The sequence below is a fragment of the Natator depressus genome, chromosome 7, assembly GCF_965152275.1.
Source record: "Natator depressus isolate rNatDep1 chromosome 7, rNatDep2.hap1, whole genome shotgun sequence".
Classification (NCBI taxonomy): domain Eukaryota; kingdom Metazoa; phylum Chordata; order Testudines; family Cheloniidae; genus Natator; species Natator depressus.
Window position 1 is genome coordinate 98,211,506 of NC_134240.1, and position 22,545 is coordinate 98,234,050.

The following is a 22,545-nucleotide window of genomic DNA, read 5'->3' on the forward strand; positions in this document are numbered from 1 at the left end:
CTGATCCTAAGTGTTTCTTCTCCACTCTCATGAAGTGTTTTCCATACAACCTACTCATGGACTTTGCCCTTACTTGGGTTCGACAACTCTTTGCTCTCCTAAACAGCTTCAGCTTTACTTCTCTGGCTCCTCCTTCTGGTTCAATGCTGTCTGTTTCAGGGTTCAGGGTTCTTTCCTTGGCTCCCTCATCTTTTTCAGATAGACAGTCTTTGGTGATCTCCTTTGCACTCATGGCTTCTACTGCTGTCTTCATACTAATTACTCCCACACGACTGGTTGAAAAACACAAACATTTTTTGACAGTAATTTGAAAAGCACCTCTTCTACCCTCCTTCATCACTCTTGATATCACTCATACACTAATGATCTATGATAATACTATCCCTCCAGCTTTTCTCTTGCTCTCTCCTTCCCCACCCATATCCAGGCTGTCACTAAATGGTATAATTTATTTTCCTGCAACTCTAAAATATACCTCTTCTTTTCTAATTCTATGGGTACGATAGTTGTGTTTTGGTCACCTACCTATAACCCCTTTGAGGACTGCAATCACCTCCTTTGTTTTTCCCACCAACTCCAGGTTATCTAAACACCACAGCCAAAACATCATGCTTTTCCATGGCTTTTTGGGCCATGTCACTCCCCCTCTTTGAATCCCTCTTCTGGCCTCCTTCCACATCAGAGTTCAAGTTGCTGCTGAGCCTCTCTAAACAGAGGACAATTGTGGTGCCTGGGCCTCTTTATGTATATAAATATGCTCATAAAGTGCATGCTCGTATGACAAAGTGCATTTGAAACAGAACTAAAAACACGACTCTTTTCACACTAGCTGTCAGTAGCCCTCAGATGCCAATGACTTTCAGCCATCATTGATCTGGGGCATACAATTTTCCAACTTACATATTTTTGGGACAAAATTTTGGACCTATTAATATCACATCAAAACTTAATTAACTTCAATGAAAGCAGGATTTGGTCTTTCACTTATTAGTATCTTCTGTTTTATTTTATTAAATGCATAAGTAAGAGTCAGGTATTTACATTGGTAAAACGTTGACTGACTTCTTTTAAAATAAACTTAAAACAGTGGTTCTATCTATGTTGACCTTGCTTGGAGCATCAATTGATGGAAAACAGTGGCTTGTTCTATCTCTGTATTTTCCCGTCCTCCATAGAATTTGCCTTGTCCCTCTCAATAACAAGAACATTTACACTGTCATTTATATGAAATGTTTTGTGAAAACCATGTTCTGTAACACCTCATCATTGCTGAAGTTTTAACCTTACATCACGCTAATGAACAGTTTGCAGTTAAGGATGTGCACTTAGGGCCTGATACAAAGCTTACTGAATTCAATGGAAAAACTCCTGTTGACTTAAATAGGATTTGGATTAAGCCTTTGACGTGCAGAGATGTGCATATCATTTATTGCCTGAGCTGCAATGGATAAAGAAGCCACAAAATGCTTAAGGTCATCATCTGAAAATAAATAACTAGTACCCTATCCAGTGTGCTTTTAATTATATCTGATCAGATAGAACACTATAGTATAATGGCACAGCAAGGCTGTGGGTTTGTATTTTTTGTGTTACAGCAGCACTAGTTATACTTTGTTCAAAATACTCCTGGATTCTTATTTGTGGAATACAAAAAAGGTGAGACAATCCTGTTCACTTTTCTAATACAAGTAGTCCTGTTGATAACAGGGCCACCTTTCATCACCTCCTACCTTATTACAGCTCTGCACTATGTTGGGCTGTGCTTTCATATATGATAAAAGGCCTTCTTGATATTGCATCCTACATGTGGATTTTTTAGTCTGCTCATTTTAGGTGACGTAACTATGTCTCTTAAATGCTGTATAATTATCACCACTATCAATTTGTGATGCTCGGTAGCATAAGTAAGCACAGTAACATGGGAAAGAGTAATGCCAGAGCTACCTAGATAAAGTGCTACTAGCAATTATTTTTTACCTGAAGTTTCCAGAGAATCCAACTTAATGACCATGACCCAGTAAACTTAATGACCATGACCGAGTAAAGTGCTGAAACAGAAGAGAATTTCTCACTGACCCCTTTGGAAATAAGCAATTTCATTAGTTTGTGGGATACCCAGCAATTGCAATTATGATTATTACTGTATTAGCCTGAGTAATCTGTAATTTGCTTCCTGGAGACAAAACAACCAAAGTCATTATTTTATACAGTATCATGAATCTGAAACTGATTGATTGGAAGTGGCCACTTGGCTTGCACATGTACCTAGTTTGTGTGCAGTTGTTCTAATTGCACAAATATATCAGATGCACATGTGTTCATGCATTTGTTGTCTGATAGTTTGAAAGACAGAGCCATCAGTGTTTCAATATACCTCCTACACCTGTGTTAACAAGTAAATGTTTTCAGCCCTTTTTAGTGACAAAACTATGATATTATTTATTAGTTGTAATTACACACAGTGCTTGAATCAGACATCTCTACTATAATGACTTGTGATAAGATAATGCAATCTATGTTAAAAGTTGTCACAGTTACAGGGCACGCTGTGTTCTAGACCTCTTTGCAGTCATCTCGAGTGCACTCCTCAGATGACAGACTTGGTTTCCTGCACATGTCTCAAAGGTGGCACCCCATAGTTAACCCTCTCTTGAACTAAATCTCTGGTTTGGAGCCCTCCGTTTCTCACGAGAGGCCCAAGCAGGCACCTGCTTCTCTCTGGGAGCCTCTGGCCTATGGTGATTTAAAATAACCACAAAACAGCTTTTTCAAAACAAATGTGTTTTATTCATCCAAGGGTACACAATAAGCAGAAAAAAGGGTTAAAATAACAAAAGTCTATATGCAGATTGTCTCATCTAAAATGTGTCCTTTCCTTGGAAGTTTTTGTTAAGTTCCACCAGTCAGGTCCCCTACTACTGGACCAGAGGATGTAGACTATGCTGCTGCTTTCTCTCGCTGTGTCTCTTTCAGAATCTTTGCTCCAGCTGCTGCTGCCAGCTCCACTGCCTCCCACCCCCCACTTCCTTTCCAGGTCAGGTGTTTTAATGGTGTAGTTTTCCTTTATTCCTAGGCGTGGGCCTGGGCAAAAATAAACCTGCTAGCATGGGTAGAGTCATGCACCTGGGCATTTCCCATTTAATACCTTCCTCACTGTTTTCTTAAGGATCCTGAGTAGTCTCTATGGAGGTACCTTATATCTGTTGTTATTTCATTTCCTGCATGATCTCTCCTACCAGCCTCCTTTGATTTAACTCCATGCAGTCATAAAGAATAATATCAAGCAGGTAAACTGACACGCATATGATATTCCTAATTGTATCTCCTTCAATCACCACAAAAATATGTACTCAGTGTACAACTGGTGATTAAAATTTATTCAGTTTTAAAAGTATGATGTGTTAAGAGCAGAACCATGGCATTCTTCTGTAAAGTATTATTAACATTAATTTACTTCATTAATTTGGTAGTGTCCATATTGTTAATGATACTTGGAATTTAATTTCTCATATTTCAGTCATGTCAGTCTGAAATAATTTTTCTAACAAACATTTATGGATATATAGAATTATACGCAAAATCCACCCAATATTGTCTTGTAAGAAACAGCAGTCTTTTGAAGCTCTTTCCATTCTGAGAGATGAATATGAATAAAAACCCCAGATCTGAGCATTCTCCAGCATGAGGAGTCAATGTTCAGACCAAAACTTAACCTTCCCAACACTAGGGTTTTTCAGCTTTCTTTGACATAGAGTGATAGTCATAACACTAAACTTATATGACACTTTTGTCCACACATCTGAAAATGTATAAAAATTCACATTTTATAGATGGGGAGACTGAAGCATAGATCATAATAGTGAATTACCAAATTCTTACAACTCAATGACAGAGCTGGGTGTGGAACCCAAGTTCCTTGGCCCCAGGCTAGTGCTCAAGCCAATTCACCATGCTGTCTCCAAAAAGAGTTAGGAGTGAGCTGCAACGTCTGATCTCAGACTGTTTCTGTATAAAGTTTAATTCCAGGTTCTTGGTTTGAGTGAATTTTTGTGGGATGTAATTTGTTTTAATATTTACATTTCAAATTACATTTGTTTTAGTTATCCTGGGAACTACATATTTCAGATATATATTTTAATTCCTTTGTGTTCACAGTTTGTATTCCTCTTACTATTTGGAAAAAAAATAGAGAAAAAATAGTCCAGAGTGGATATTTCACAGATTTAACAATAGCATTAATTGAGCAATATAATCTATACCGAAATACAGTACAGGAATATGCCATAACTCTTTCAACTATTATCAAGGGTCATCAATGTATAAAAATAAATGCCCTTAGGAGAATACAGCAAAACCCCATTCAAAATCAAACATCTTATGATTTTGAGATTTTTATAACCATAGTTTCTCAGGCAAATAATATTTGAAGAAGATCAGAAATAAAGATTATTTTATTCAATCTAAATTCAAAAGCAATTGAGTTGAAATGAGCTTGGAAAAGATAACATAAAAAGAATTAAAAGACTGATCATTAAACCCATTTTGTATCCCTACATGTCAGCAGTTGGAGATCTACCATTACGAACATGGACAACAAATAGTGTCATTTACTACTACATGATGCCATTGCACATATCTCATTAGTGTCGAAGAGCAGTTCATGTCAATTTAGGGCATACATGTCTGCAGATATTCTCATTTAGGAACAAAACAGAATCAAGTGGAATCAGAACATAACTGAAAAAGTTGGCTCCAGATCACAATCATTTAGCATATTGCAGAAATGGGAGATATACTGTGATAGAATTTCGCTTGTGGTGATTGCGTAAATACCACACAAGATATAAGTGATTGGCAAGGTGAAAGGTTTCCTGAAAGGGCTTTATATTTTCTTTATGTGTTGGTGTTTTTGCTTCTGTTTTGTTTTAATTATTTCAAATTGAATCAACTTGAGGCTGTCACTGGAAGGAGAACCATGGCTAGGGTTCATGGCTGACACAGATATTTGCAGGGGTGACTCACCTTATCTTACCTTCATCTAGCTTTCATATTTTACTCTCCTTATTTAGCAGCTGTTTTTTTATTAATTATTATTTTTAATGTACAAACTCAAGTTTTCTCCTTATAAGCTCTTGAGAGCTTAGTGAATGTTACTTGAAGATCAGATGCATTCACTTTATGTGTGAAATACATTTAGAGCAAGATATGCTCTCTCCTCTTCCCTGCCCCCACTGCCTCTGCTCTCTTTCATATTATTATTCTGTCAGCTTGAGCTCTGTTAGGGGGCTTGAATAGAGTTCTTAGATTGTTATTTTTGTTTTGTATTCTCAGACAGGTCTCATGAAAGGGGTCAAGCTGTTTGTGACAAGGCTCTATTAACATTGTACTCTTGGAAGTTTTAGGCTGACATATTCCTTTGCATGTATACAGAATTGTGTCTCCATTTCTCACATTAAAACTCAATAAGATATATATGATCAAGATAAAAATAAAATAGGTGGGTTATTTTGCTAGGGTTTTAATAAATCTAATCATTTTAAAGTCTTTATTGTATACAATACATAGTCTTTCATTTATACACATTGGTTGGATTTAACCTAAAATTTGCTTTGCAGCTGCATGAGAGCTTCAGGAGACTGCTGCTGTGGATGTGCCTGGAATGCAAGAGGGAGCTACTTTGTTATGAAAATTGCCCTTGGGCCATGGTCAAGATGTGCTGCCTGAGAAAATAAGCTATCCAGAGGAACTCTCACTGCACCATTTTAGGTAATGTTTCTTCTTTGCGACTATGGAGATCATTCTAGGACAATGTTCAGGTGATATTGCCTGGAAAAATACCAAAAAGTAAAAACAGCATAAAATCTGTGTACTATATTTGTATCAGAAAGCTGTAGAGAGCTTTGGCTATGCTGCATGACCTACATTTATGCTTAGCTGACTGTTAAATTTACATTGATTTATTTTGGTTTTCTAGAGGTGTTATAATAGGTAGATATATATGGCTAGACCTCACAAATCTTTTTTCCACAAGTAGTCCCACTGAAGTCAGTGGAACAACTTATATAAGCAAACTGAAGGATCTGGCTCTATGGGTTTTGGTTTGATGAGTGTGCTTTTTCCAGAGTTATCACTTCACAGGTAAATGAGTAGTTCTATTGAAGTTAAGAAGGAGCTTTGTGGAATTGGGGCCATAATGCATACTAGTATCTGTCTTCTGCAAACATTCAGTGTGATTTATAGGAAGTAAAGAATGCAATATCTTTCTGAAATTACAGGAAAATGAAATGTAATTACCTAAATTGGAATTTGCCCAGAAACTGAGGTTTGTACTGTAGTCTGGAAGAAAATGCCTTAGGATTTTTTTCTAAAAATTGGTCAGGACTTTGGTACTCTATTTTAGATGAGACATAAAATCAAACATCCAATCTTGATTTAAAAGTTGTCAGTGATGGAGAATCTACCACATACCTTGGTAAATTTTCCAGTGGTTAAATTATTAACTGTTAAAATTTTATGACTTATTTCCAGTCTTAATTTGTCTAGCTTCAACTTCCAGCCATTGGACCACATTATACCATTCTATGCTAGAGTGAAGACCCCAGTGTCACATTTTTGTTCCCCATGTAGGAACCTATAGACTATGACAAAGTCACCCCTTGACCATCTCTTGTTAGGATAAATAGATTGAGCTCCTTGAGTCTATCACAATAAGGCAGGTTTTCTAAACCTGTAATAATTCTCATAGCACTTCTCTGAAACCTTTCCATTTTTTTCAACATCCTTCTTGAATTGTGGACACCAGAACTGTACATGATTCCAGCAGCGGTTGCAACAGTGCCAAACCCAGAGGTAAAATAACCTATCCACTCCTACTCAAGAGTCCACTGTTTATCATCCCACAATCCCTTTTTGGCCACAGTGTCATGCTGGGAGCTCACGTTCAGCTATGTATCCACCACGACCCCCACATATTTCTCAGAATCACTGCTGCCCTGGAGAGACTCTCCAATCCTTTAAGTATGGCCTACTTTCTTTGTTTCTAAATGTATACATTTACATTTAGCAGTATTAAAACACATATTGTTTGCTCGCATCCAGTTTACCAAGTGATCCAGATCGCTCTATATCAGTTACCTATCCTTTCATTCTTTACTACTCCCCTGATTTTTGTGTTGTCTGCAAAATTTATCAGTGATGATTTTATGTTTTCTTCCATGTCATTGATAAAAATGTTAAATATCATAGGTGCAAGAACAAATCCTTATGGGACCCCCACTAAAAAACACTCCATGCCCCCCTTTTTACCCAAACAATTTCCTTTCGTGCCCCAGCACATTTTATTGGTTTTGCTCAGAGGTTTCAAAGTGGTTTGGGACCGCTAAACCCATCTAAACCATGGCCCACAATCTGAAACTTCCTGCTGTGAAATCAAACACACAGAAACCATTTGATGGAGTATTGGTAGAGCTTATCAGTGCCTCTGATCAGGAGAGTAAGGTACCAGGATTTCTTAAAGAAGCAATTTCTAGAAGCCTCTTCAAGGAATCATCTCTTGATGTGTCAAGTAACAGGGGGTAGCCGTGTTAATCTGTATCCACAAAAACAACAAGGAGTCTGGTGGCACCTTAAAGGCTAACAGATTTATTTGGGCATAAGCTTTCATGGGTAAAACACCACTTCTTCAGATGCATGGAGTGAAAATTACAAATGCAGGTATTCTATAATGACACATGAAGGGAAGGGAGTTACCTCACAAGTGGAGAACGGGTGTTGACAGGGCCAATTATTCCACCTCCACGAGAGGCGGAAGCTATGTCATCGGGAAGGTGTCTCCAGGCAACATAGAGCAGGTGTGGACAGTGCGTAGGTTGCTGAAACTTGAGTCGCTCAGGGTGATGTCTTTTTTCACACCCATCAGTGACACAAATTAGATAAATTTAAGTGGTAGTGTAGACCTGCCCTGAGAAAATAATATACCCAGAAGGTTTTTTTTATTGTTGTTTTTTCTTAAAGACAAAACAAATCTTATTTGTATTCCATGTTTTTTTTTACTATCTGTCAGCCCCTTAAGATACTGATTTATATATAATTGCCGAGTAACATAGAATCATAGAATCATAGAATATCAGGGTTGGAAGGGACCTCAGGAGGTCATCTAGTCCAACCCCCTGCTCAAAGCAGGACCTATCCCCAATTAAATCATCCCAGCCAGGGCATTGTCAAGCCTGACCTTAAAAACTTCTAAGGAAGGAGATTCTACCACCTCCCTAGGTAACGCATTCCAGTGTTTCACCACCCTCCTAGTGAAAAAGTTTTTCCTAATATCCAATCTAAACCTCCCCCACTGCAACTTGAGACCATTACTCCTTGTCCTGTCCTCTTCTACCACTGAGAATAGTCTAGAACCATCCTCTTTGGAACCACCTCTCAGGTAGTTGAAAGCAGCTATCAAATCCCCCCTCATTCTTCTCTTCTGCAGACTAAACAATCCCAGTTCCCTCAGCCTCTCCTCATAAGTCATGTGTTCCAGACCCCTAATCATTTTTGTTGCCCTTCGCTGGACTCTCTCCAATTTATCCACATCCTTCTTGTAGTGTGGGGCCCAAAACTGGACACAGTACTCCAGATGAGGCCTCACCAATGTCGAATAGAGGGGAACGATCACGTCCCTCGATCTGCTCGCTATGCCCTTACTTATACATCCCAAAATGCCATTGGCCTTCTTGGCAACAAGGGCACACTGCTGACTCATATCCAGCTTCTCGTCCACTGTAACCCCTAGGTCCTTTTCCGCAGAACTGCTGCCTAGCCATTCGGTCCCTAGTCTGTAGCTGTGCATTGGGTTCTTCCGTCCTAAGTGCAGGACCCTGCACTTATCCTTATTGAACCTCATCAGGTTTCTTTTGGCCCAATCCTCCAATTTGTCTAGGTCCCTCTGTATCCTATCTCTGCCCTCCAACGTATCTACCACTCCTCCCAGTTTAGTATCATCCGCAAATTTGCTGAGAGTGCAATCCACACCATCCTCCAGATCATTTATGAAGATATTGAACAAAACCGGCCCCAGGACCGACCCCTGGGGCACTCCACTTGACACCGGCTGCCAACTAGACATGGAGCCATTGATCACTACCCGTTGAGCCCGACAATCTAGCCAACTTTCTACCCACCTTATAGTACATTCATCCAGCCCATACTTCTTTAACTTGCTGACAAGAATACTGTGGGAGACCGTGTCAAAAGCTTTGCTAAAGTCAAGAAACAATACATCCACTGCTTTCCCTTCATCCACAGAATCAGTAATCTCATCATAGAAGGTGATTAGATTAGTCAGGCATGACCTTCCCTTGGTGAATCCATGCTGACTGTTCCTGATCACTTTACTCTCGTGTAAGTGCTTCAGGATTGATTCCTTGAGGACCTGCTCCATGATTTTTCCGGGGACTGAGGTGAGGCTGACTGGCCTGTAGTTCCCAGGATCCTCCTCCTTCCCTTTTTTAAAGATTGGCACTACATTAGCCTTTTTCCAGTCATCTGGGACTTCCCCCGTTCGCCACGAGTTTTCAAAGATAATGGCCAATGGCTCTGCAATCACATCCGCCAATTCCTTTAGCACTCTCAGATGCAACTCGTCCGGCCCCATGGACTTGTGCACGTCCAGCTTTTCTAAATAGTCCCTAACCACCTCTTTCTCCACAGAGGGCTGGCCATCTACTCCCCATGTTGCGATGCCCAGCACAGCAGTCTGGGAGCTGTCCTTGTTAGTAAAGACAGAGGCAAAAAAAGCATTGAGCACATTAGCTTTTTCCACATCCTCTGTCACTAGGTTGCCTCCCTCATTCAGTAAGGGGCCCACACTTTCCTTGGCTTTCTTCTTGTTGCCAACATACCTGAAGAAACCCTTCTTGTTACTCTTGACATCTCTTGCTAGCTGCAGCTCCAGGTGCGATTTGGCCCTCCTGATTTCATTCCTACATGCCCGAGCAATATTTTTATACTCTTCCCTGGTCATATGTCCAACCTTCCACTTCTTGTGAGCTTCAACATGATATGACCCAATGAACTCTGAAGTAATTAGAATTACTCTGGAAATTTCCCTGCATTTTCCCAGTTGCTAACCTAAAAATTCACTGGAATAACATCAGCAAAGAAAGACTGCTTTAATCATTTTAAATTTTCATTTCTTATTACAAGGATTTAGTTTGTGTTATATAGCCTATCACTGTAATCCTTGCCATAAGAAATGAAAACATAAAATATTTAAAAATAGTCTCTTTGTTCCTGTTAGGAATCTGTTCAATAGACATTCCAAGGTCACAAAAGTAGTTAGATAGCTTTGTGACCCTGTCATGTCTATTGAATATCTGTGTCTAAAGAGTTTATGAAGCCGACGTCCTGTAGTAGTTCAAAAAATACATCACTAAAGGCCCTACGTGAGCTGGTCAGAAAAACTTTGTCGGAACTATTTTCTGTCAAAAAATGCAGTTCCATCAAAATCGAAATGCTTTGCAAAGTTGTATTTATTTCATCAACATTTCACTTTAGAATAAAAACGGAGGAAAACACATACAACAATGTCAAAAATCCCGTCAACATTTTTGGAATGAAACATTTCATTTTTTTATTTTAAAACTGTTCAGTTCAAATATTTTCTTAAGTTGAAACTAAACTAAATTTCAAAATTCTTCACAAAATGAGATTATCATTCTCTGACCAGCTCTAGGCCCTATCAAATCAAAAATAGGTGTCACCCTTTGTGGAATTTGAGCCCAGAAAATAGTAAAGGTATTCTAAATAAGTAATGGCCAAATGTATCCAAAAGTAAGGCTGAATCTGATGTACAATGCCAATTACAAATTAATTAAACTTATATGCAATAGCTCTGCACAAGTTTTCTGTTGTTGGATGGGAGGCTGGAAAGAATCTGAGCTCCTCACAAGCCACCAATCACAATGGCAGACACTGAGAGCTAGATTCACAAAGAGATTTAAGTGCCTACGTCTAAAATTTAGATCCTCGAAACCCCTGCTTAGCTGCTGCCTTACATAGCAGGCACCTACATTTCCTAGGTGCCTAAATTTCTGCTTGTGCACAAGCGCGAAGCCACCAAAATCCTGATGCTGTCAAGCTGTTTGGTACTTAAAACCTGCTGAGATTTGTGTCACAAACTAGGCATTCTCCCACCTATCTTGCCTGTGGGGCCTGATCCTTTAGGTGTGCTCTAAGGCAGCCTCTGAGCATGTTTCTCAGATAGGGCCCTCACAAAATAAAGTGGAGGAGGAAGTAGCAGAAAGGCTACTAGGCCAAATCCTCATTTAGATGCCTAACAAGCACAGACGTTCAAATCAATGGGAGCTACGTTTGAGGATCTGAGCCCTAGTAGGATTTTCAAAAGCACTGATTCACCTGACTCCCATTTAAATCAAATTAAAGAGCCCCCTATCACCAGAATTCTTCTCCCCATGCACGTACATATAGACTGCTCAAGTCACCTTTTAACATTCTAACATTCAAGTCACATTTTAACGTGCGGGAAGCGGCGCGGGCCGAGGGACATACTGGCCGCTGCTTCCCGTAGCCCCCATTGGCCTGCAGCGGCGAACCGCGGCCAGTGGGAGCCGCGATCGGCCGAACCTGCGGATGCAGCAGGTAAACAAACCTGCCCGGCCCACCAGGGGCTTTCCCTGAACGAGCGGCATCACAAGTTTGGGAAACACTGGTTTAAAGGGAAAAACAATAATAGTGTTACCCCTTTTTGACCCAAGCAGAAAGCCAAAGTTTGGAGCCCTGCAGCTTGTTTCCATTAGAGGGAGAAATTGATGATGGAGTCAGGGGTGTTTTATGTCATTTTGTTTATTTTTTTTTGTGTATTCTTGTCAGCAAGTTAAAGAAGTATGGGCTGGATGAATGCACTATAAGGTGGGTAGAAAGCTGGCTAGATTGTCGGGCTCAACGGGTAGTGATAAATGGCTCCATGTCTAGTTGGCAGCCGGTGTCAAGTGGAGTGCCCCAGGGGTCGGTCCTGGGGCCGGTTTTGTTCAATATCTTCATAAATGATCTGGAGGATGGTGTGGATTGCACTCTCAGCAAATTTGCAGATGATACTAAACTGGGAGGAGTGGTAGATACGCTGGAGGGGAGGGATAGGATACAGAAGGACCTAGACAAATTGGAGGATTGGGCCAAAAGAAATCTGATGAGGTTCAATAAGGATAAGTGCAGGGTCCTGCACTTAGGATGGAAGAATCCAATGCACCGCTACAGACTAGGGACCGAATGGCTAGGCAGCAGTTCTGCGGAAAAGGACCTAGGGGTGACAGTGGACGAGAAGCTGGATATGAGTCAACAGTGTGCCCTTGTTGCCAAGAAGGCCAATGGCATTTTGGGATGTATAAGTAGGGGCATAGCCAGCAGATCGAGGGATGTGATCGTTCCCCTCTATTCGACACTGGTGAGGCCTCATCTGGAGTACTGTGTCCAGTTTTGGGCCCCACACTACAAGAAGGATGTGGATAAATTGGAGAGAGTCCAGCGAAGGGCAACAAAAATGATTAGGGGTCTAGAGCACATGACTTATGAGGAGAGGCTGAGGGAGCTGGGATTGTTTAGTCTCCAGAAGAGAAGAATGAGGGGGGATTTGATAGCTGCTTTCAACTACCTGAAAGGGGGTTCCAAAGAGGATGGCTCTAGACTGTTCTCAATGGTAGCAGATGACAGAACGAGGAGTAATGGTCTCAAGTTGCAATGGGGGAGGTTTAGATTGGATATTAGGAAAAACTTTTTCACTAAGAGGGTGGTGAAACACTGGAATGCGTTACCTAGGGAGGTGGTAGAATCTCCTTCCTTAGAGGTTTTTAAGGTCAGGCTTGACAAAGCCCTGGCTGGGATGATTTAACTGGGAATTGGTCCTGCTTCGAGCAGGGGGTTGGACTAGATGACCTTCTGGGGTCCCTTCCAACCCTGATATTCTATGATTCTATGATTCTATGATTTACAAAGAATGTACAAATTCCTCTTCCCCGAACACAGTTACACAGGAAGACTCAAACGGGAGTTTGTTTCTTTGCTCACAGCTCCAAGCCACTTTCAGCCATCACTTGGCCAGAAAGCTCTCCCCTTAGGCTTTTCTCAGGGTCACACTGTCTGTGCTTGGTGAGGCTGGGTCTGTCTTTCTACTCACACACACACACACACACACACACACACACACACACACACACACACACACACACACACACACTACTGAAAACAATACCTAGCAAAGCTCCTCCACCTACATAATTGAAATTCCTGAGTAGCTTCACAAGTGCCTCTGTTTTGGTGCCTGTGTTATTGTTTGTTCCTGTAAAGGTTCTTTCTCCACTCTGAACTCTAGGGTACAGATGTGGGGACCTGCATGAAAGACCCCCTAAGCTTATTCTTACCAGCTTAGGTTAAAACTTCCCCAAGGTACAAACTTTTATCTTTTGTCCTTGGACCTCATGCTGCCACCACCAAGCGTGTTAAACAAAGAACAGGGAAAGAGCCCACTTGGAGACGTCTTCCCCCCAAAATATCCCCCCAAGCCCTACACCCCCTTTCCTGGGGAAGGCTTGATAAAAATCCTCACCAATTTGCATAGGTGAACACAGACCCAAACCCTTAGATCTTAAGAACAATAAAAAAGCAATCAGGTTCTTAAAAGAGAATTTTAATTAAAGAAAAAGTAAAAGAATCACCTCTGTAAAATCAGGAAGGGAAATACCTTACAGGGTAATCAGATTCAAAACATAGAGAATCCCTCTAGGAAAACCTTAAGTTACAAAAAGACACAAAAACAGGAATATACATTCCATTCAGCACAGCTATTTTACCAGCCACTAAACAAAAGGAAATCTAATGCATTTCTAGCTTGATTACTTACTAACTTAAGGAGTTATGAAGAGCATTCCTGATCTGTTTCCCGGCAAAAGCATCACACAGACAGACACACCCTTTGTTCCCCCCACCCCCCCCACTCCAGCTTTGAAAGTATCTTGTCTCCTCATTGGTCATTTTGGTCAGGTGCCAGCAAGGTTATCTTAGCTTCTTAACCCTTTACAGGTGAAAGGGTTTTGTGTCTGGCCAGGAGGGATTTTATAGTTCTGTATACAGAAAGGTGGTTTCCCTTCCCTTTACATTTATGACAGTTCCATTTATCCCAAATGAAGGGCAGCTGTGACACTCACTAGTCTCAAAGATGTTCTACCCAACCTACAACCACAGAAATTATTTAATGTATAGTTTAGCATCTTTTAATGTGGTAACAAGGATGAGAGCCAACAGCTTATGACCCAACAGCTCTCCAGGGACCATCAGGAAGCAGTCTATGTAACACATTTTGAGAGTGGAAATATGAGTGAAATCAGTCTATCTCAGAATGCTGTGAACTATCAGTAATATAAATGTCTTCCTTATCTTTGTGTTGACTATATGAGTTTTTGAAGATTCAGCAGGTATTCAGCTGAGTGTCACAGACCTAAGTAAAGGGTGCCAAGTAAGCTGTATCAACCCAGAGGCAGTGTGCCTCAGGGACTTCCCTCTGAGACACAATTTCCTCTCTGCTTCCATCTTTATATAAAGTGGGGAGCAATAATTTGATGCTGGCCTATTCCAACAGCAAACTGCAACACCCGCTGCACCTGCTCAGTTGTGCTAGCTAGGAAATTGAACTATGTCCATTCCTCAACCCTTCCAGCCAATTCCCAGCCCACCTGCTTAGACGGCGATGGTGAGGAGGTTGCTACTACTGTATGTTCAGACCAAGGCTGGTAGCAGGGAATCTTACTACTTCTAACTCTCTCATCTGAACATGTAGTTGAAGTCACAGTCTAGCCCAGTGGTTGTGTAAAGGTCTGGTAACATACCATTGAAAAATAAAACACTGAATAATCTCTCTAATATCCCTTGCCCACTGGGAAGACCCAACATCCACTAATGAAAAAGGTTACAATGTACTTTCTGATTCACAAGTTAGGAAATAACTCTAATTTGTTTTATTCTCCAGCTGTTCCAAAAGCAGATTTGATAGGGCAAGGCAACAGTGTTGGTCAATTGTTTTTCCAGACACTAATTCCTGCTTCGTGAATTCATGTACTGTGAATTCTCCCTTAGCCCTTATTCCTTCTCCTGGAGATAATGGCCTAAATTCTCATTTGCATGCAGATCCCTTTCTGGCAATGTAAAATGGGTGTAAATGTACCTTACACTGACTTTAATGCTCCTTTTTCTGCCAGAGCCACGTAAAAGGGTGTTAGTGTTTCTGGGAATCAGGCACTTCAAAACAAGTCAAATCATACAGAATAAGGTAGACAATAATGCCTTTCTCTAACCCGTCTTGAAGGTTGGATCATTATTCTGGAGAGGCAGTGGGGGTAGGAGATCTAAAAATCCAGAGTATCTGTTTAGCAACTCTCTTTCATGCATCTAGCATCTGCTATCACCAAAGCAGGTGTTCTCAAAGTATTCCCATATAGCCTTGCACAATTTTTGCAAGGGTACTTTTAGTCTGCAAGACTAAGAGGGGGACACAAATGAGAATGAATGATGTGATACGGTAAGATCTTTCATTTAATATACTGGTGGGATTCTGAGTTGCAGAGGAGATTTAAGTGTTAAGACAGTGAAATGTGGGTGGATGGCCTAAAGGTCCCCAGATCCCCTGACTTAAAAGTATTTTTAGCACCAGGAAAAGTGCACAATGTCCCTGACCACAAGCAGTTATAAATGCCATATTGAACTTGCTATGGTGCTATTAAATAAATAGAACTGTATATTAGAATATCTGTGTATATAATTGTAATATATGTGAGCTGTATGGTTGTCTTCCTCTATCTGTGTCTTTTACAATTCTAATCAAAATGTTTTGCCTGCTTTTAAAATTGTCTAACTAGAGGAATTTATATTCCTATATTCTTGTGCATAACTTGAAGTTAAGGTAAATCAGAATTTTTTAGAACCCTGACATTATTGTTAATATCTGAGTACATTGTTTCTCCACAGGTCAACCTTTTTTAAATTACACTTATTTATGTATTTATACTGCTACATCCCTTACATGCTTTATATGATAATGAAATTACAGCAGAACATGAAATGGTAGGCCTTAATAATTTGTGTTGCCTTATTTCTCATTCTTACTCTGAAATTACAGTGAATGAGTGCAACCTGGATAATGAACACTTTGCCAATCTACTGAAAACAATTGGCAGTCTTCCTCACCTGCCAGTCAAAGTTTTATGTGAGAATATTGTGATGATGTCTCTCAGATATCATTGATGTATAATATAGTACTGTACATTTATTAGTGTAGTAGGATGTAATATCATAAATAATTAAAACTAAACTACTGTTGTAAACATAAATGAAAAACTACGTTTGGAAGATTGTTTTTATTAACAAGATTTTTCTGTATAAGAAGGTGCCATGAGTGCATTCTTGTCTCTGTCATGAACATCCATGTCTGTCTTAATACTGACACATTGCAGTGATATACCCTGCCATAATTTCACCATTACCGTGTGAAATCTTATGCACTTAACCTTAAAGTTCTGCAGTAATAAAACTATACTTCCAAGGTGTAGAATAAAATTAATACAATGGCACCAAGTCCCATAGCACCAATGATAATTGTTCATGTACAGCATTTCATTTCATACCTTTAGTGTTTATTATAATGGTTTCTTTGTGTTTGTTAGATAATGTTGAGAATTTGAGTGGAAAGGGGGGACTAGCTTTAGATCTTATTTGCCATCAATTTTAAATAAAAGAGGAACACGGACGCTTTAAAGCTACACCTATTTTAGGTATATTTTCTATTTTGAAACAGTCTATCAAACATTTTGGTGTGTTTCACCCAATTTTAAAGAGTCTTCATCTGATTTTTTAACATTAATATAACTGACAAGCTTCTTTAATTGCACTCAAATCTGTGAAGGTGATTAAAATATAAGAATCATGTACACTACCGCCTTCTATTTATTGCAGCTGAACAAAAAGAAAAGAGAAATAAGAAAAGTGACATGATTGAAATGCATGTTTTTATAACTTTCCAAACATTGTGCAAATTGACATTTCACCATTAAGCAGCCTACCAATATTAATTCAGATGGTGGGATAAACTGGGCTGGAGTTATTTCCAGCTCAAATGAAAAGTTTTGAACACAATTGTGCTGACTCTTTTATCAGTGATGGTTATTAGTATTAATTATTTACAGAACATTTACTTGTTACAGTGCTGTTCATCCTAAAAACCTTTATAAACTATTAGCCTGCTTCTGCTCCCATTGAAATCACAGATAATTCTCGAGGCAGGGGCAGACCCTAAATATCACTTCACCTGTCACTACGCTGCGTCCATCTCTAGGGTGAAACATGACAGCTGTTTGATATTGCACAGCCAAACAACACAATAGTTTTGGTCAGGAAGTGAAGTTAACTAACTAAAGCTACAGGGGAGGGATTTAGGTAGTCATAATGCAATTACTCATATATGGCTATGTCAGGGTTCCCTCCCCACTCTGAACTCTAGGGTACAGAAGTGGGGACCTGCCTGAGAGACCCCCTAAGCTTATTTCTACCAGCTTAAGTTAAAAACTCCCCAAGGCACAAATTCTCCCTTGTACCTTGGATTAGGTAATGCTGCCACCACCAAGTGATTTAGACAAACTCAGGGAAAGGACCACTTGAAGTTCCTACTCCCGCGAAATATCCCCCCAAGCCGCCACACCCCCTTTCCTGGGGAGGCTTGAGAATAAACAAGAGGAGCACAGACCCACCTTGGGTTTTTTTAGGACACTAAAAAAAAAAAACCCCCAATCAGATTCTAAAAGAAACAGAACTTTATTATAAAGAAAGACGGTAAAAGAAGCACCTCTGTAAAATTAGAATGGAAGATAATCTTACAAGGCAATCAGATTCAAAAACACAGAGGATTTCCCTGTGGGCCAAATTTTAAAGTTACAAAAAGAAAACCAGGAATACACCTTCCTCTCAGCACAGAGAAAAACACAAGCCAAAACAAAAATAAGCTAACGCATTTCCTTGCTAGTACTTACTAATTCTAATGGAGTTGGATTGCCTGCTTCCTTGATCTGTGTCCGGCAAGCACACAGAACAGACAGACCAAAACCTTCCTGCCCCCCCCCCCACAAGCTTTGAAAGTATCTTGCCCCTTATTGGTCCTTTTGGTCAGGTGCCAACCAGGTTACCTGAGCTTCTTAACCCTTTACAGGTAAAAGGATTTTGTGCCTCTGGCCAGGAGGGATTTTATAGTACTGTATACAGGATGGTTGTTACCCTTCCCTTTATATTTATGACAGGCTAAAACACTAATGCTAACAAACCTCCTCTTGCAAAATAAAATGTGACATGGAATCTCTAATGACTTCAAGTCGTCCAGAGCTTAATTTTTCTTTCATTTTAAAGATATCATTTCCAGAATTATATTATCTTCAAGCACCCGGCTGGGCATTGGTTTAATACTAACTAAAAGGGAAGAATGAAATCTGTTTAGTTGCCAACCCCATTGTTCTGAAGCTACTAGCTTCCCCTGATAATTTTCCATGCAAGTATTGTCCCTGATGAAACCCTTTTGAGGTCCCAGGTCAAGGTTGTATGGATGCCACACTTGATTACAGTAATTACTGGGTCATACATTAATAATTAATCATTGCCATATTAACTTCAGATAACATGAATGGCATATTTAAACTTCATGCCAAAAAATATTATTTTTATTGTGGAATTGAAAATGAGATAGAGCAGGAGTATGTCACTTAGAAAATTCTACATGAGTAAAGAAAGAACTACAAGGAAATTTGTTTTCGTTCCTTTTTCCTTCTGTCACATACTTCAACATACCGTAGCTGCCATTTGCACTCTCACGTTTCTTGGAACTATTTGGAAATACCACATCACATGTGATGGCAGAAGAGGTAATCTGTGCCTTGTGGGTGAGAATCTGACCTTTAGGGCCGATATTTGCAATGCATTCCAAGTTCTTTACTAGATATTGTTGTTGTTGCCTGTAACAGGGTGGCTTGTCCCATGGGCTGGGGAGACTGGGCTAAGCTAACACTGATTACAGGTTGAGCTCCACCTGAAAGGGATAAGGTAATTCCCCCATAAAGAACAACTGGAGGCTGTAGTGAAGGAGAGGGAGAGAGATATGAGATTAAACAAAATGAAACTAAACTAAACTGCTAGGAGTGAGCAAGCTTCAGCAGAGTCCTAGGATGTGGGACTAAGATTCCAGTCAGGAAAGGCTGGGAATATCATGCTGAATCAAGAGAGATCTTGAGAAAGCTCTCCAGGCAGAGAAACCTGGGAGTAGGAAGAGGAATATTTATTAGCTGGAATTTAATTTTGGACTTTTGAGTTTTATTTTGTTATTTTTTGTGAATAAACCGAGACTCCAAGGAAGGGTATTTTGACCACAGAAAAAGTATGTGGAGTCTGTGTAGGGGGCCCTGAAGAAGAGGAAACAGAGGCAAGGTTCTGCAGAGTGACTTCCGGCCATGAAGGGGACACTTGGGAGGTGGCCAGCTCATGACTTTGCCCCTTTTGAACTGAGTGGTTAGTCAAAGTTTGGGTCCCTATGGGAATTTGAGAGTAGAAATTGGTGGTAGTCAGGTACTTTTATGCCGTTCTTTATTTACAAAGAATGTACAAAGTCCTGTGTCTCTGAATGCAGAAGGAATCAAATAACAGGAAACAGCATCTTTTGCTCAAAGCACCAAGAGTATTCTTCTCAGCCTGAACCCCTGAGTTACCCCTTACCCTCAAGGGTTTCTTCACACAAAACAATACTCAGCAAGAGCACCTGGCTGGATTCATGCACTCCTTTTGCCTAGGTGGGGCTTATGCTTACAGCTATGTTAAGTGAAGGGTGAGTTCATACCTATCAATCTCAATCCCATAACAAGATTTCACCCAGCTCATAATATTATTATTTACTGATATTCTAACCACAAACAGTACATACGCTCCCATTTTTCTTTTGTATTTTTTGAATGATATAAACTCATATCTCTGATATGTGGTACCATTGTTTATTATATTTTGGATAGCACGCTTAAGGATGCAGAAAGAGTAATCTGTGGAAGTCATGCTTCTGAAAGTTTACAGAGCGAAGAACTGGCACTGTTCACAGGGTTGGCAGCTGAGTTGTAGAATTTAGCTGCAGCTAATTGCTAGCCAAGCTATTGCTCAGATCCAGTTCTTGTTGGCAAAGGCACCTACCTTTTGACGTTGTTCCATAAGTCATATGATAGGCTTTGAAGAAATGATGTGCAGTCCCACTGTGGGCTGACACACTATCTTTAAATATCCATACTGATTCTAAAAACGATTATTGTACGTGTAAAATCACATTGAATCTGCTCCTTTTTTTCTAGCATGTATTTAGTCCCTGATCCTGCAGTGAACTCAGCACAGGTGAATCCCTGAGCTCTCTTGAGATCATGCATGCCTTGCATATCCTGATGCCTTAAGATTAATAATAAAATATTTACCAGGTATGTAAGAATTCAGGTTAAAAAATTGGGCTCTGAGTCTGAGGGGGAAATTAAATGCTGTGAGGAGGGACAGCATAAAGCTCCTGCAAGAGTGTATAAGTGACACATAAACCTTTCCACACATGAGGTGAATTTAATCATATAAGCAGAACTTAGTAACACATAGTTCTGTCCTAGAAAACCTTATTTTCATTTGAAAATGATTACAAATTATGAGAGGGTTTGATAATCTTTTTTCATAGATTTCTGGATTTTATTTTGTGACATTCAATATGGGGGGGGGAAAATCACATAATTACTTTGAAAACACATTGGATATAAGATAATCAAAGAATATTCCTCGTGTAACCTGCACACCAACGGGGGAGGACAAGTAATTTACAGGAATATGTTTAATTTCTTGAGCATATTTTTCAAGTCACTTAAATTTAGCTCTGTGATTGATGAGTGATAATGCTGTTAGAAGTCTTCAATGTGTGTATGCATGATAAGAATGTTGTTTTTACCATGCTGCCGTAGACTATTAAAAAGGCGTATTTATGAGTGACACAAATGCATTTTATTTTTTGCTTCTTATTTACATAGCTAAATGTCTAAAAGTCACCCTTGATTTTCAGATGGTATAAATAGCAGTTAAAGCCTATCAGGTGTAGTGAGCTGTTGCTTTACTTCAACAGGTGTGTGTCCCAGTCATAACCAGCGCCAGCTCTAGGCGCCGGCAAAGCAAGCACGTGCTTGGGGCGGCACAATTCCAGGGACGGTTGCGCTCGCGGAGCTTGGGGAAACAATTTTTTTGCTTGGGGCAGCAAAAAACCTGGAGCCGGCCCTGGCCATTGCCTTCCTTCACAGGAGAGATACATTCAGAATCACTTTGAAAGCATTCTGTAGGGCAGGGTAGCAGCAATACCAGCAATAGAAAGGTGCCCTATTGTAGCTCAGACGATGGAAAGCAAAGGTCACTTTAAGAAATGGCTAAGCACATAGGTCTGCAAATGAAAATACGTGGTACATTGGTCTCACTTATGTTGTATTTTATTAGATGTGTTATTCAAACAGTATAAGGTCTGGCCTAACTTAGATCAAAGTCAGTATGAATTGGATCGGCCCCATATTGAGGCTTATTATTTGAGTTGATGACTTAAATAACAGTAAGTCATCTGCATTATAGCAGACACCCACGGCCTGATTTTCAGAAGTATTGAGCCTGCCCAGCTTCTGCTGAAGTCCATGAGAGCTGCAGGAGCTCAGCCACTCCAAAAAAAACCCCAGGCCATTAATTTTAAACATGAGAGACCAAATTCTATTCTCAGTTACACAGGTACAATTAATTTAGCCCAATGATCGTTAAGTATAGTGGTAATAGAAATAAGACCAATCCAAATCTCAATATGAAACCCCTGCCATAGCCTGCAAGGAAGTTCAAATCCAAAAGTAGACCTTGTGGTTCTGGCCTATCTCTGCTTGGTAAATGTTCCTAAAAGTCTGTCTTCTTCAATTGTTTATGGTGATGGCATTATTTTATTCAGTATAATGAATGGGATCCAGGAAAGACCTAGATGGAAGGGGGTTGTTGGAAAAGAAAAACAGTATGGAATTGTGGGAAGCAGCATCACTGTTAAATAAAATATAGGGTACAAGGTTGATAACCGAGATTGAGCTTTATTAAAATCTGCGTGTACAGAGATTGGCTATGCCGGAAGAAGGACAGGAGGAATTGGATGTTGTTTGAATTAGGCCACAACTTTTCATAAACATCTGACTCTCACTCCATTCCCCACATGTCCCCACTCTTCCTGCTCTAAGTACCATTCTGTGTTCCCCCTCCTCCTTCCCAGTCTTACCACCCTGTTGTGAGTGTCCTTTGCAGACATGGAAACAGAGATGCTGCTGCTGCTAACCTAGTCCAGGTTAAAGAGGGTTTTCCAAGAACTGCCCTGGGTATAAGTACCCCACCCTCCCGTGCATCTTTGGGTTAGCTGCGGGGGCAGGAGGGAGGAGAGAACAGCGTCCT

At 40.1% G+C, this 22,545-nt stretch overlaps 1 long non-coding RNA gene across 1 annotated transcript in view; it reads left to right on the forward strand.

The window, feature by feature from the left end:
* Positions 1 to 5,724: 5,724 nt before the first annotated feature.
* The window catches only part of LOC141991677 (uncharacterized), a 101,042-nt gene continuing 84,221 nt past the window's right edge, over positions 5,725 to 22,545 (forward strand). The window contains exon 1 of the long non-coding RNA XR_012640429.1: positions 5,725 to 5,766. This is a non-coding gene — a long non-coding RNA (uncharacterized LOC141991677). The remainder of the gene's footprint in view (positions 5,767 to 22,545) is intronic.